The sequence below is a fragment of the Telmatherina bonti genome, assembly GCF_933228915.1.
Source record: "Telmatherina bonti genome assembly, chromosome: 22".
Taxonomy (NCBI): domain Eukaryota; kingdom Metazoa; phylum Chordata; class Actinopteri; order Atheriniformes; family Telmatherinidae; genus Telmatherina; species Telmatherina bonti.
This window is the reverse complement of record NC_136631.1, coordinates 23,165,251-23,180,462: the sequence shown is the minus strand read 5'-3', so window position 1 is coordinate 23,180,462 and position 15,212 is coordinate 23,165,251. Positions and strand designations below refer to the sequence as shown.

Here is a 15,212-nt window from a genome sequence, read left to right as displayed (position 1 = left end):
CAACTTCCTGGAAAGACCCCGCCCTCATTACATTCCAGTGCCCTGTCAAAATACAGCTCTCCTCTCCAAGTGGTTCATGGAGAATCACCAGCTTCCCTCGCAGGCCGTTGCCGTGGTATTGGGTGGGTAAAGTCAAGACACTAATCCCAAAGACGCAGCAGTCCATTCTCAGAGAAAGACTACCGTTACGTACCACCAAACCGGAATCAAGAGGGCAGCCGCAACACACAAAAACAGGGTCAGAAAGAAGGAAAGGTGACAGCATAATGGAGGGAGAGCAAAGAAAAGATGAGGAGAAGCTGAGAATGGGGAAGAAAGACAGGGAGGAGTAGGTTAGGCATCAGTTTTCCTTGGAAACAAAATGAAGAGGAAATGGCTATTTTACACTCAGGTCAGATAGGAGTATTTCAAGTTAACTGCGTGTGCGTGTGTGTGTGTTTTCGTGTGTGTGTGCGTGTGTGTGTGTGAGAGAGAGAGAAAGGTTAATTGGTGTGTAGTGGAAGATCACCTGCATCAAACCCCAAGCGGAAGAGCAGTGGACCGGATAGGATCACTGTGCCAGGGCTACAGTCCACACACACACACACACACACACACACAGAGGGACACTTAGCTGACACAGCCCTGCAGTTTTGTGAAAAACAAAGTAATCAGGTGTTATCAAATAAATATTATTAGTTGCCTGTCTGCACAAGATGGAACTGACAGTAATCTGTTAATGAAGAGAAGGACAGATACAAAGTAAAGCTGGAAGAAGAATGGAGGTAAAGAGATAACACCTGAGGAAAGGGGAGAGGAAAAGAGGAGAGTGGAGAAAATTGGGACGAGAAGACAAGGGGAGGGCCAGAGGTGATGTGTGTGTGGAGGGAGAAATGTGTGGAATCCTAATTGTGTTATTGCTGCAGAGCAAACATTAGTCCTGCCTGTCATACCGCAGACAGCAGGCAGTAAATGTGTGTGTGTGTGTGTGTGTGTGTGTGTGTGTGTGTGTGTGTGTGTGTGTGTGTGTGGGACAGAGGAGGAGAAAATTGAATGAGTCCGGCAAATTAAGCATCAAGCCAAGAGTTTAAGACACACTCTTCACTTCACTGAGGGAAGAGCGTTGACAATAAGCTCTATGTTGCACCGGGAGTTAGCGGCTAGCTAGCTTCTCATTAGCACAGCAGCACTATCTCCAGCAGATGTGCACATCTGCAGAAGCTAACCCTCCCTCCTGCAGCTGTGCAACTATGAGTTAGCCATGTGTGTGTGTCTGGGCTGGAGGCCAGCAGGCAGTAAACCCACAGCAGAGGCCCTGACAGTCCAACGCTTGCCACGTAGCCACGACGTAACTCCAGACAAGAGAAGGGAAAAGCAGGAGATCTATACTGGTGTTTGAAGGGGGAAAAAAACAAGCAGAAGCAAGAAACTAATAAAGTGAAATAATGTAGGTCATTCTGTGGGAGTGTAAACAGAAGCAACGCAGCAGCCAAGCACAGACACAAACTGACTTTATAAAACACTTTCATCTGTATTAGCTTGGACCACCACTGGTACTGTTTAATTCCCACCTAGGGCAGCTGAGCTCTGCTGATGTTCAGAGCCTGGTTCCACTAAGTGATGACCATACACACATATACAATAAAGCAACTCTGGTGAAAAGAGAAACCCAATTCATCATTATCATAGCAATAAAGAGAAGGTCAAATTGGTGAAAAGTCATTGTCCCAACTACATCCATCATATTCATCAATCTCTTTAACATCACTTCTGTTGTGACACATGTTACTTGCAACTTCATCTCCAATAGGACTCTACTGACCAAAGTGGCAGACTGCCCTCAGAACAGGCCATATTTTGTTGCAGTTTGTGTGTGTTTAATACAGAGGAAGTGGCTATTTTCCCACAACCGCATGAACATGACTCACTCTTCTTCGTTGCTTCCAGATTTTTCTTCTCCTTTTGTCCTTTTCTCCCCCTCCTTCTCGTCTCTCTCTTTCCCGAACTCATCCCACCCTCCCCTTCCTCCTCCTGCCCCACCACAGTAAGAGATTTTCTCTGCCGAGCACTGAGCTCGAGCGTAGCTCATGGCTAACCCCCTCCTAACACCTTGGATCTCCACGGATCAGTCTGGCCACACGCAGAAAGTCTGGTCTCACAGGTCAGGAGACTAAAAGCCAAGTTGGGCTGGCTTGTGGTGTGTATGCATACACATACAGTCTGGGTACTGCCATGCCGGGTTAACTTCTACATAATATTACCTAGAAGTTTCCAGATTTAAGTCTAGTGGCTTTTAACATCCATGGATCATTTCCCAAATTCTTACCCTACTGATCTTCAACCTTTTGGCCAAACACCAAAGATGTGCATGCCTTTAGGTAAACTGCAAGCAATAACTCAGACTGAATAAACAAAGATCATGTTAGGTATTTCACACAGTCTTTTTCAGTCATACACGACATACAAAGAATCAGTAAAGAAAAGACAGAGGAACCGAAAGAAAGCAGGACAAACACAGTTAGAAAGGAAAACTCTATTTTTCCCTTGTACTGAGGTGAAAGCTGGTAGAGGAATATTTACGGTAAGTGTTTTTCACCAAAGCTATGGGAAAAAAAATCCAATCTGGATTTATCAAAACTTGGTGAAGCAATGGAAGATGAGTAAATGAAAACTCACACTCACTCAAAAGGAGTGAGATTTGTATCCACAGAGGACTGTTTTCTCCAGCTTCAATAACAATTTCATATATAACCTGCATTTACAGGTGTCTAGCTCCTCCCCACACCTTATGTTTCAGTGAAGGAACCATGTAAAGTATCTATCAAATCTACAAGGAGCTGCGAAGACAAAACCTTTGTGTCAAGTTTTCACTCAGCAATCATATTTATCTTATCATAAATCATGCAATCTTTGTATGAAGTGGAGAAGTAAGTACAGTTGCAAGTGTGAAAGCAAACCTGATTAGTGTGTCAAACTGAGCATCTTCATCAGTGTACTCAGACATGTAAGAGATGGGACAAAAGTACTGTGTTTGGAGAACTGACCTGTAACTTTCAGACCTACAGAACTGATGAATACTTCAACATTTGATTTGAACTTGTTTATTTGTGTTTCTGTTTAGACTCCGTTGTGTGAGACACTACACAAAATCCATAGTATGCTCTCCTCCGTTTGTTGTCATGGTGATATAAAGGAGTGAATTCAAGTTCAAACATTCACTCTTTGTCTGTCCTCCTCACATACACACACACATACACACACACATACATCAATACAAAATGATCCACTATGTGAGCTTTCAGCAAGCCTTACAAAGGCACCAGAAATGCATTTGCATCCCAGCCATGACAATATTGTTCTAGTTTAACATTGTACACAACTAGCTCCACATCCTCATTCATCTCTTCACTGTATGTCCTTCTGCTTTATAAGTGTGTAATGCAGTTTGTTCCATGTAATGCAGCCCTTTAGCACAAATATGGGGCTTTGCTTGTGGAGCTGGATTATTTCCAAACAGCAACTCAGAGACAGCAGAAAAAGTGTGTTATGTATAACGGTGGTGGTTGCATGCCTTTCACAAGAGAAGATCGGTGGCTAATGAACATTAGTTACACTTTGATTTCTAAGCACTAGCTCTTTAACTGCCTGCTTTCCAGCTTTAACCTGTCTCGGCCCTTTTTCTCATCTTCCTCCCCCACAACTCGCACTATTGGCCCTACTTCCCAAACAACCCCTGAGCCTTCAAAAGACAGCCGCCCATTCAGAAGTTTTTTGGGCTGGGGTGGGATGGAGGAGGAGCGCAATGCAGCAGTGGAGAAGGCTGGGAAGAGGTGGAAGCGAGGGGGTAGTTTAAGGCTCTCATTCCCGCTAAATTGTCCCACATGGCTGAGCGTGCTTAGTTTAAACAAACACAGCCACTTCCTCCTCAGCGTGCACATTGACATACAGACGGTTGCACACACGCACACAATCTAATGTTTGAACACTGATACACAAAGAGCAAGCAAAGGTACACAAAATATACACACACATGTACATGCACAACAGAATGCCCTGACAAGTAGCAGACAGGTTGCTCTCCAGCCACAAAATCTGAAGCTGTACCCAGACTTAGTAGTCACAACGCAGGGGATCATAATGAAAGTATGTACAAGCATTTTCTTTTTTAAGTTTTGCCCAATAATCTACAATATATTTAAATGAATTAATTCGAAGAGCCCAAACCATCACTAAACAATCACAATATACAAAACATGGATTGTTTGATGTGTCAGAAAACACATAAATGCAAGACATGGTCCACGCAACCAGATTACTGGAAAGCCACTTGCCTGTGGATAAAGCATCACATCCTGACAAACTGCATGTGGAACAAGAACTTTTACAAATGTGCTTTTATGCAGGCTGACAATCCTTTTAATGTGAACCTGCTGGTTAAGAGTAATATTAAAGATGCTTTTACGCGAAGCCTTTAAAATGTGACAGCATTTACATACTAACATAAACCAAATTTCTGAATCAATTCTTTGAGGAATGTCTTAAGTGCTGCCAGAACTGTTACATAAATTTACAACATTATTCTTAAAATTAAAAAAAAAAAGAAAGTTAAAAGTAGAAAAACATTGAAGGAATTCCTGAATCTGTTGTTTTTGTAGCATAACTGTTAAAATGTATTTAGTTAGCTTTATTCCACACAGTGACTCCTGAAACAATGTTGTTATTCTAATTATTATAGTTTTAATTAGACAATTATGAATTGCTTAGGGTAAGACACTGGCATCTTTATGCATTTAGCATTTCTTTGTTAAGTAGGGATCCACAAATTCTGAAACTTAGACAGCAAGACCATTTTTTTGCTTTCCCCTGTGGCATGAGAGACCGTGAAGTAAAGACATTGTTCCACAGCACAAAATCTGCATAATTCATGTGTCAATTCATTTACCAGGTCAACAGTTCACATCTCCATACATCTGCAGGGTGCTTAGGGCACATTCACATCAGACTTTTTTATTTAAATCCCAGTTCGGTTGCTCAGAAAGTCGGCTTCATTTGGGGAAATGCGAATGTGCCAAACGAACTCTGATTTGGATCAAAGAAGCGGACTTGGTCCACCTTCAAACGCAGGTCTAGGGCCATTTCAAGTGAACCAAATACAGGAAGCAGACTACAAAGTCACGAAAAAAAATCTCAGTTCCTGCATTTGGTGTAGCTTTGCATTGTGGGTAATAACATAGCACGTTAAGAGTCCTCTGCCTCATCTGTAGCTCATTCTGCGCTGATTGTTGCAGTGTATTTCTGCAGTACACTGGCATAAGACAAAATAAAAACCCAAAACAGCAAGAGTTTCGTGCTCCATGTTTACCTCACAAGTGAAGGAAACAGACTTTTCTTCTTCAAGTGTCCTCTCCTTTGCTAAATACTATTGCAGCGCCACCTTTGGTGAGAATGGGGATATATTCCTCTACTGCTTTGGCTTGTTTGACCAAAGTGCAGCTTGGTCCGCATGAATACACCCCCCTGCTCTTGACCATCTTACAATTTATAGTAATGGACTGTTAAACTACAACATTCCAAACATTTATCGCTCATTTTTTAATAAAACTAAGCTGTGTTTCATTTGAATTAATTAATGTAATCTCTGCAGTGGAGCTACAGGAATAATAATCACGTAAAACCTCTCAATTTTGAAGCTTGAACCAAACCAAGTTGAAGCCAAAGTTACGCAAGTTACTCCATGCAGGATATTATAACAAAACATGTGCGGCTATCACTTAGCTTTAAAGTTGTTAAAAATCATTTTCATTGTTTGACCTCAGCTGTGAAGTTTGCTTTAAAGCTTCTTTGGCTCAAAGACCTCGGCGTTAACCGTGTGTTTCAGTGCAATGACCTACAATCATTGTAATCAGCTCTACATTACAAGCGGCTTGTAAAAAGGAGTGAGGGAGGACAACCACAGAGTCCAGACAATAAGCCCACATTCACTGCCAGTGGACCTGCTGCCGTCCAGGCCTGCACACAGCATGCCTCTGCCACTAATGCTCAGCTCCATCAGGGCTGGATGCCATGAGTCTTAATTAAGACAGCTATGCCGAGTCAAGAAGTGAATTCTACCTTCCCCCCTTCTTCTCACAGGCACGGACACACGCGGATGCATGAGACGCTGTTTTTTTTGGATGAAGGAGCACGAACCCCCAAGAGACATTCAGATCATCAGTTTTATGGGCCATGAAAAAGCTTGCTCAGTGGGTGGTGTGTGTGTGTGTGTGTGTGTGTGTGGGTGTGCATGTGTGCTGAGAGAGAAAGACTATTTAGTCACACCTACATGAGAATCCTGTCTACTCCCTCACAGACAGGACAGCAAGCAGGTCTGGGAGATGTGCACACACACACACACACACACACACACACACACACACACACACACACACACACACACACACACACACACACACACACACAAAATCCTTTGCATCTACACGTCAATTAAATGTACATCATGGCTTGCAATCATGAATGAATCCTTTCTATGTGCTTCATTCTATAGCTGAAAGTTTGTTTCTGAATATGTGTGTGTTTGTGTGTGTGTGTGTGTGTGAGAGTGTTTGAGTGAGATGGGGAGAAAAAAAACAGCAAGAAAGTGCAGGTGTCAGTGTTTAAGTCATTAGAAGAAAATCAGGCTGAAAAATGAGAGAAGACACTTCTGGGAATAGGAAGCCAATGGAAAGTGTACATACAATCACTTGCTTCCTCGCATCAAACACACACGCACTTATAGCACCCCTCCCCACAGCACAGGGTCAGAAGGTTACATTCCTCCTCCTCAATCAGCCTCAGGATTTCACACACTCGTTCAGGAGTGTGTATGTGTGTGGGAATGTAAGTTTGGGATATTTTGGTGATTTGTGGGGGGTCCAGCTTGAGGGCAGGGAGGGGATGTGTGAAGGTAAAAAAAAAAAAAAAAAAAAAGAGACCTGAGGCCATGTCTACACCATGCACAGAGAAATCTGAGGAGCCCCTCAAAATGCATTTCTGAATCCTTAAAAGTGTTCCTGAAGGGAAAGATAATGTGATTTGACCATCGTGATGGGTTAAGAGGGTCTTTTAAGACCCACAATCAAAGACAATGTTTTAAGCAGAACAATAGGCTCCAGATTTAACCTTCTTTCTGATTTATTCGAGTGCAAATGGCTTTAATCACTTTATCGGTATTTTCCATTCCCATCTACATTCATTAGTCTTGTAGAGATGGGTTGTAAACGACTAAATAAAAAGAAGAAATGACAGGTATGTGGAGTTGAGACGGGTGGGGGTAGACGTGGTAGCGGTAGGGGAGGGAGAGTGTCTGCAGGCCATGAAGGGAGTGACAGAGCAGAAAAGGAGGGGGGGGGGGGGGGGCGTGGTTTAACAAGGAAAAGCAATAAAAAAAAAACAAAAACGTGCGTTTGCATTATTAAAGAGCACCTACTTCCTCCTTCAACTGAGCCCCTAACTGAGGTTCTGTCTGCTCAACATGTGCATTTACAGCTCTGTCACACACAATCGTGTTACCTGCATCCAAACAAAGAGAGCAACACATGCAGACAGAAGCATTGTTAAAACTATGTGCATGTATAACTTCCTATACCGGACAAAACAGCTTAATTTTAGATTTAAAATCCACTACACATTTGATGCTCTCATTTAAGCACTGAAACACACACACACACACACACACACACACACACACACACACACACACACAGGAGAACCCAAACTCAACACAGACCCAAGGCGCTTGAGATACACTCTCAAAAAAACAGCTCTTAACGACAGACGGAACTTTCCACGGGCCTGCCAACTAGCAACAACAACACGCCTGGCATGCTAATAAAGCACGTAAAGCTAACTGTGTGTGTGTGTATGTTTCATGCATGTGTACTAACTCCATGTTGTGTGTGTACAGGTGCACACTTTATCCCTTCAACTACCCAACAGCTCACACGCACAGAGAGAGAGAGAGAGAGAGAGCAGTGTGGGCAACTCTTCAGCAAGTCATTGCCATGAATGACTCCCCTGAGGAACTGTACAAGGGCACCAGCAGACCGGGCCGACCCAACAGCAATAAACCACATCAGAATCACTGCAGCTTTTCCACATGCTGACGTCAACAAAAATTTCCCAGACTGATTACAAACCTGACAGCCTCATCAACATAATATCTGTTTGCTGCAATCATTTTCAGTTTGCCTTTCCTTTCATCACCGTTGAGCTGGAACAATGTTTTTGGGGAAGTCACATGCTGAGTTGAGTCATGCGTCAGACACGCTGTACTGACATGCTAATAAGCCGTTCAAAAATTGTCTTTAGGACAAACATTAACCGTATGCTCTCGTAGACGATACTGTACTGAACAGCAAGTTGTAGGTCATCTATTTTATTACTGAAATATGGCAAGTAATTACTATTTTGGATATAATAAAGCAATCATCAATGAATTATTAAGGAGCAACAACCTTGTAAATACTACTGTGTTTTATATAAATATAGTTTTCTCACATTTTAGGGGTCTAAACAAGAAGTTGATTTAAGGACAAAACCTCTGAAAAATAATACATCAATTTTACACCAGGAAAGAAAAATACGAGGTGGATGTAGGAGGATAGATGGGATGGCAAGTTGAAAGGTCTCTTTTATCTCCTATTAAATCCACTGCCAACAATGCAGGAAATTATCAAAGGAGACAAAAAAAGGGCGGAAATGGGACTCTGAAGAGGGGCAGACACAAGGAAGGAGGGAGGATGGCAGGGAAACAGAAAAAGAGAGAAGAAGAGGGTAAACATTACATCTCTATGCCAAGCAAACATGGGATGCTGGGATACTTCAACAAAAAGCTTCCATTTATATGGCAGAGAAAAGGGGACTGAGAAACAGAGGGGGAGAAAAGGAAAGAGAAAACATGAAAGACACCAGCAGGGACAGAAGTCAAAAACTAGGAAATGGAAAGTGAAAGCATCATGCAGCAGATAACTGGCTAGACGAGCAATTTTTTTCACTGTTCCCCAGGCAGATCTCAATGCAACTCCTAATTGGTGTGTGTTCGCCAGGAACTGGAAATGCAAGACAAAGTCCTTGTCTTGAAGGAACAAAAACTTCCATACACGCATGGATCATAAATGAAGCAGTTCTCATTTACTTTCCGTGAATTAAAAAATGTATTTTAGAGTCAGTGAACTCTCCAGAGCTGATCTGCAAAATCATCAAATCACAACGAAGCATTTTTTTTACACAAAAAGCCAGTTAGGCACAAGGAAAACCTGCGTGCTTTACAATGTGTCAGGAGGAAAAAAGACCGAAGAGAAAACCGCTTTTAGTCGTCCTCCTTCTCCAGTCCAGGTGTGAAGCCTTTACCTCACCGGAGAGGAACGCCTGATCACATCCACTCAAAGACCGCTGGTCACCCACAAGGAAGCGGGAAGCAGATTTCCCCCGTTGACCCAAACAGGGATTTAGCTACAGTAATAGTGAAGGCAGCAATCTTTCTGAAAAGGACACCTGTTGCATTTGGAGAAGCAGATGGCACAACTGACAGCAGATGTTATAAAACTGCAGACATGCAGAGACAGCACTGCACATGGCTACAAAGTGAACCAGTGTCTGGAAGGAAATGGACCAAATATCAATATCTGACACTTTATTTTTCTGTTATTTGCTTCTACTAAGCCAAGCTTTCTTTTCTTATAAAGTTGTCAGGTGCAGTAGGGTTTTCTTTGGACATTGGCTGCTTCTTACCTTTTTTTCCTGTACATTTTCCCTGTACTTGACTGTTTCTATTAAAATGTTTTTTAAAGCTACTTAATACCAAATCAAAAATTATTCAAGTAGTAAAAAAGTACCTAACTCAAGGGATGAATCAATTATCGTCTCTAAGCATAACACAGCAAAGTAGCTATTTAAAATTTTACTTAAAGGTCTGTAATTATCACTAATACACATTACATGGTCCCATTTCTTATGCATATGTAGTTTGAAGCTATGAAGCTCTGTTTTTCCCAAATAGCAAGTAGTCAGGAAGGTGGCAAATGTCAGCATGCTGTGCAGTGTGACCCCAGATTTCAGGAAACTGAACAAGAGCGAGACAGAAGAATTAGAAGTAAGACGTAAGAGGGGGAAAAAAATCAGCAAACACCTTAAACAGTTCCTGAGAGCTGTCAAGAAGTCAATCTTAAGGAAGGGAAAAGGGGATAGAAGGTTGAGGTGCATCAACTATACAAGAACTAGAGTGAAAGTCAGTAGGAAGGGGTTTAATAGAGGGATGAATCCTCCCCAGATCCCAGATCTCAGCAGTGCTGAAGCAGTTTGGGATGATATTGTCAAAGAAGCTAAAGACAGCCAACCTCCAAAGAAGAAATTTGTAATGTCCTTCAAGAAGCCCAAAGAACTATGCCTGAAGACAACAGTGACATTGATCATGTTTTTGTTTTTTTTTCCTTTTCTTTTCATCACCTCTTCCACATGCTCTCACACACTTTCCAGCACAGCATTGTTTGAACTGTGTAACTCTATCACTTCGCCAGCTTCTGTCCCTGATACACAAGCTCTGCCTGGTAACTTTAGCCATCGGATAACATGTTCTAGGTTACCATCAGACACACAAGCATGCACACACAAAGGCAAGTATCATCCTGCCCGCTCCCTGACCCCATTTTGACCAGGCATACCAAAAGGTTTTATTAGGCAGGTATAGCAAACCAAAAGCCAGTGCAGGTAGACAATGACAGACACAAGTCCTTATAAAACATAAATTCTTCACTGTGCTTAGAACGATTATAACATCAAAAATTGAAGGGACAAATGTTGCCATTTCCACTAAAACATAGTCTCTTCATCAAGTCTGGATGATATGTCAATCCTATTGTTCCTTTTTGATGGAAGGAGCGGATAAACAATGTTTACTTGTAAGCAATTATTCATTGTTCCACATTCAGACACTTAATTAAAATAAAAAAAAAACAAACTGAAACACCATTTAAATGGGATCAGATATTGTATTACATTATCACCCCTTCAGCAATGACTCACCATCACTGAAGTGTGTGTGAGAAAGCTGAAATGGTCACAAAACAGGTTGACTTATATAAAGCGTTATTCAAGCCCCTTGCCTATTCATGTAAGTTGCAAAAAAAAAAAAAAAGGCCAGAGCAACAAAGCCTACCCTCCTTCAACCTGAGTCCAGCCTTTACTCTCTTCTTTTTTGCACTGTTATATCATTTCAGCAGGATTGATTCAAAGCACACACACACACACACAGAAAGCAAACTAAAAAGAAAAGTCACTTACATCCAATTGCATCACTTCAAGTGCAAAAAGCTGCTTAAATTATGCTGTAACACATCTTTAGCTCCCAGACCGAGAGGAAAAACTCTGGAAGATATGACGTCATCTATAGTTGACGAAGAGAGCGTTCTCAACAATGATCTTCCTTTCTCTTTGTTCAATCTATTCTAAATGGAAGATGAACAGCTCTCATAACTTTTCACACACAAGCCTGTAAGCTTTCTATATATTCTTTTTGAGTATAAATGTTGAAGCCAAAAAAGAACATAACATTCAGAGAGACATGAATAGACCTTCAGCTTTTGTTAAGAACCCTTCACAAGCAACTAAAGACTTTATTTTTTTCCTAAATAAATATGGATCACACCGGCGACCAGCTCAGCACCATTGATGCTTTGTGTCCACTGCTTGGCAGAAATTGACAAATCACAGAATCCCACAGTTTCAGAACTAGTTTCAGGTGTCACACGTCTAATGCAAGCTGCAGGCTTTGTTAGAGATCCTCGACTACAACCAATAAAAGAATCAGGAACATCCGGCGGCTGGGGAGCAGGGGCCTCCCCAAATCCCATGAGAAATCCTATCTTACCTGTTAAGTGACTGCTGAAATCAGAGTTAAGACGACAGCCAGAAATGTGACATTCCCAGAAAGCATTTCAGCACAACTCAATGAAATGAATCACGCTACAAATGCTGGCGGATTCTCTAAAAATGAATCCCATTTAAAGCTCTGCTAACGTCCTGTAGTGTGCATAAACCCTCTGATGCCGAGACTTTCTGAGGCTCCTGACTTCTGAAAAGCAAAATAAACTGCTCATTCACGCACCACGGAGAGAATTCCTTTTCACTCCAAACCGAAACACACCTTTTCAGCTGGAAGCCAACCCCATTCATCCCCCAACCCCCCCCCAATTCCAACAGCAGCACCCCCCCCCAAAAAAAAAGTCTTAAATTGGATTTTTCCAAGTAAAGGAAAAAAACTGCACAGCCACATCAGCCTTTTACCAAAGGAATGTCATCTGACGTCATATATTTATTTATAGATTTCTGAGTCTCCAGCCCCCCCCCACATGAAAAAAATAAGGGTACATGTGTATGTAATGTGTTATAAACTCTCTTCCGACCCCTCAACCCCCTCAGAGACTACATTCTCCAACGTGCCCACTGGATCCTGGAGACGTGCAACCCCAACCTTCACAGCGCAGACGACTCCCCAATGATGGCAGCATGACAACCAACATCTCTGTGCCTTTTTTTTTTTAAGTGGCAATTAAAAAAAAAACAAAAACTGACAATCAAATATCAAGTTTGCAAATCAACTCATCTTTAATTCCCTGGCCCACTTTCAGATATGGGGCAACGCACTACTAACACAGTGAGCTGTCCTCACTTTAAGGTACATGCAAGTCACATAATCGATCGTTTCAATGTTTGATTTCCACGTCTGCATCACAGAAGCTGAGAGAGGGATTTGTCTTCTCTGCACAAACAGACACGTAGTCGTTTCTGAGAGAGAGAGAGAGAGAGAGAGAGACAGAGACAGAGAGGGAGACAGACAGACTGGCTGGAAGGAATGCTAGGATATGCTGGAGTTGGGATATTTTTTTCCTCCCCAAAGCTTTTTTTTTCCTTCTCCTGCATTCTGCAACCGCATAAAACCTCTACAGATAAACACTTCCACACTACTCCCTTCAACGTTTCTCCACAGTTATCCAATGCAATATACCCTCATATAGTGTCGATTCAGTGGTTTCGCAACCTCCTCTGTCAAATCTGACTGCATCAGCATCTTCTAGTCCAAGTTATTTTCTAGCAGTACTAACAGTGTTTATTTCGTACTTTTACGCAACAAATAAACACCCGACATTTTTCCACAATGCAAGCCGAAGCGCAATCCTCTGTGATCTATTAGAAATCAGAGGAAAAAAAGAAGGCAAAGGTTTTGTCCTGTTGCGCACTCACTCCATCTGAAGTCCTCGGAGACAAAAACACATTCTTTCGTGAAAGCTGAGAAATCGGGACCACAAAGAGCAGACTCCAAAAGCGCACAGCCCGACACATTCACCCGTCTGGTGTTGAAGAACCAGCACGGCAGTCCCCAATGGTTTTTTTTCTCTCTTTTTTTATGCTCTTCCTTGTTGTTTGAGAATAAACTGGGGGGGGGGAAATCTCTCCCAAAGTTTCGATTCACCCCCACTCCACGGCAATGAAGCAGTTTTCCTTTTTCCTTTGCGTTGGCCAAGTGGCCCAGACTGCCGGCGTCAGCGCTCAGCTCTCCAAACTCACACACAGACACGCACTTCGAAAACTTTTTCCAAACATCGAGTCCGTTGGCCTCGATTCCCTTTCTTTCCGGGTTGCTTTGTACCGAAAGAAGAAGTGTAAAAAGAAAAAAAAAAAGAAAGAACTCACCTCGCTGGAATAAAATAATCTTCAAGCGCACAGGGCTGTGCGTTCCTTTTTTTTTTTTTTTTTTTTTTTTTTTAATTCCCAGGGTCGGGTCCTGCCTGTCTGCTGGCGCGGCGCGACGCGTACTGGGAGAGGGAGACTCCGCCATGTCAATCAAAACGCGACGCACATGGCGGTCAGGTCCCGCCTCCCTCTTACCGTAATACACTGTGCGCATTGGAAAAAAGGAAAGCCAAAACAGAAATCTCAGTCGCTCTCTCGCCACTCAGACAAGCGTTTGCCAGTCCCGCATGAAAACAAGACATTGACAAGCGTCTGAACTCATTTTAGTGTCGTTGTGCTGATGAACACAACCAAAACAAACTGTGCCTTACTCTGAGAGTTATTGTACTGACTTAACTATTTGTTGATTAAAGGAATCGACCTCCAAAAGGTGGGTGAACTCTTCTGCAAATAAAGGCAAGGCTGAATCCAGTTTACTCTGGTTTGCCTTTCAGGATAATATCCAACACCCTGACCCTGTGTCACCCTTCTGGCTGTGATCACATTGATTATATCTTCTTACATTGATGTATAAAATTTTAAATGTGTCATGTGGACACATTTAAAATGTTTCAGGCTTGGCACTTTGAAGACAGAGAAAAGACAGAGAAAAGTTTCTCTAATGGATCCAGCATCCCCTGAATGACTGCTGTGGAAGATACAAGTCTGATACTTATGCTTAGGATTTGGTTTTGCTTTGAAAAAAACAAACTCTAGATAAAACCTATGATTGTCTGGTCTTTAGGAAAATTCATGATTTGTGGTGACTTTGGTGCAAGTTTAACTACTTTTCATTTCAGTTCAGAAAAAATATATGCCAGATAAATTATCTCAAATTATATTCACACGGTAGTCTTCTTCTGTGAAAGATGTGGGCATGTTGGAGCTTGAAAATGAAAACATTAATGTCAACTTGTTCTGTACATGTAATGATTAGAGTGGTAAACATGCTTCAGTACTAAATGCATAATTGAAATATTTACAATACAGATCCATGTGTCTGCTATTTAATGAATGCATCTCTTTAAAAAATGAATTAAACTCATCTGGATTGATGGAAATGATCTACTGTAGCATTGCAAAGGCATTTACTTACTGTTTTTGAGTTCTAGATTTTACTTTACTAGCACACACACACACACACACACAGACACATACACACACACACATTCCAGCAACTGAACAAAGAAAACAGCCCCTGTTGTACTAAAACAATTTGCCTGAAAGGAATTAAACCAAATTCATTTCAGTTAAATGAAAACTAATAAACTTTATCAATATCAATAAAATGAGCACAGTTAGATTATGGAGCTCCCTCACATGGAGGATTGTAGCGTTGAAATTACCTGTGTTGCGTGGTTACAACAGCAAGAGTTAAAATCAATAATTTTACAATGTGTAATATTAGCCAGTGCTTTATTACATATATATATATATATATATATATATATATATATATATATATATAT

The 15,212-nt window shown here is 41.7% G+C and overlaps 1 protein-coding gene across 1 annotated transcript in view; it reads right to left on the bottom strand.

Annotated features, from left to right (window-relative positions):
• Window positions 1-13,786, bottom strand: part of fndc3ba (fibronectin type III domain containing 3Ba) — an 85,901-nt gene extending 72,115 nt beyond the window's left edge. Inside the window, exon 1 of the mRNA XM_079262466.1 lies at window positions 13,705-13,786. The gene's annotated coding sequence lies outside the window, so the exon portion shown is untranslated. The remainder of the gene's footprint in view (window positions 1-13,704) is intronic.
• Between the last annotated feature and the right edge of the window lie 1,426 nt (window positions 13,787-15,212).